Raw genomic sequence first — 1747 nt, 5'->3', positions numbered from 1 at the left:
TCAAGGTGGCCTCTAAAAACAAAAACAAGTTTCTGGTCATTTTTCGGTTACCAAAGATTTTTCCAAGTGATAAAAATTACCAAATTTAAATTTTGATACCAGAAATAAATTTCAATTTAAATATTGAGTATTTAAATACAAAATCAAAGCGTTCGAATCACTCTGCGACAAAATATGTTGTTTCTTGGGGGGAATTAGGCGATACGTATCTTTCCAACTTGTGCAATAAGAAAAAAATCGCTACTAAGTTATGCAGATTTAAATGTTGTGCTTTGTCTTTCAAAAAGTCCGACATTTTTTCTTTAACCTATAGTTATAACTTTAGACTTAATTGGTATCGTTATAGTTTCCTTTCTACTTTTTATAGAGTTTATTTTCTATTGTTCTAACAGCCGTTCCATATCCATTTTTTTTAAGAGTTCGAAAGATTTCTAGGTATTTCGAGGGATTTTAAAAGATCACTGATGATAGTCTAAAGTTTGTAAGATTGCCAATAACTTTGTAAACTTCATAAGAATTTAAAAAGATTTCATAAGATTAAAAATATTTCGAGTGGTTTTAACGGATTGCAATAGATACGAAAAAATTCTTAATATCATGTAATATTTCTATAAATAACAAAGAATAGAATAAAAATTAAGGTATTTCGTAGGATTTTAAAGATTTTAAGATAATTTCAGATATTTAGGTTAATTTGCGGTTCAAACTACATATTTTCCTTTAATACCGAAAGTTTGGCAGGATTTCATAGGATTCACAACATTTTAGGATATTGAAAATGATTTTTTAAGAGATTTCAGAGGATTTCCCAGACTTAGGAATATTTCGTAGGATTTTTGAGAGATTTTATAAGCTTTTCGAGAATTTCAGTAACTATTCTTAGGGATTTTAAAGGCTCTCTATAAGGTTTTTCAATCAATTATCCACGGTCTCAAAACAATTTATACAGGACTTCAAATATTTAAAGACATTTTCAAAGAAAATAAGCAGATTTCATCTACTTTCATGAAATTTCAATGGATTTGATAATATTTTAATTTATTCCAAAGAATTTATCCATAAAAATTAAGGGATTTCAAAGGTTTTCTAAAACTTTTGAAGATTTTAAAATATTTTCCATAAATTTAAAGATATTGAAAAAAATATTGCAAAGTATTTAAAGGGAGCTTTATCCAATTTTATATTATTTTATAGGGCTGCAAAGATTTCATCACTTTTAAAGTTATTTTGAAAGACGTTACAAATTTTTTAATGTTTTACGGGATTTAACTCGATATTTGTGGAATTTAATTTCAGGAGATTAAAGCTTTTTTGAGGATTTTCAAAAAATGTCGTAGGATTCCAGGAAGCTTCTAAAATTTTTTAAAATTTATATGCAGGATAAAAATTATATTAAAAAGATTGCAATGGAATCTAACGGATTTCTAGAGAAATTTCTCGGAAACAAATTAAATGACATAAAATATCAAGGGATTTTTACGTATTTCAGAGATTTAAAAGGAATTTTACAATATTTAATGGAATAACAGGATTTCAAAAGAAAGCATAACAATTGAAAGAAATTCTATATCTGATTTTCAGGGATTTAAAATGATTGACGAGTTTTCCTTGAATTTTTAGAATATCTCAACAGATTTTAGTTCTTATAAGGCCTCTGGAAATCGTTGGAAAATTTCAAATGTAAGACTGAGTCCATAGGATTTCCGGGAAAATTTTTAATGATTTCAGTTTCATTTTAAAAGATTAA

This window comes from Belonocnema kinseyi, chromosome 6 (genome assembly GCF_010883055.1).
Source record: "Belonocnema kinseyi isolate 2016_QV_RU_SX_M_011 chromosome 6, B_treatae_v1, whole genome shotgun sequence".
Taxonomy (NCBI): Eukaryota; Metazoa; Arthropoda; class Insecta; order Hymenoptera; family Cynipidae; genus Belonocnema; species Belonocnema kinseyi.
Note: the sequence above shows the minus strand (reverse complement) of the source record.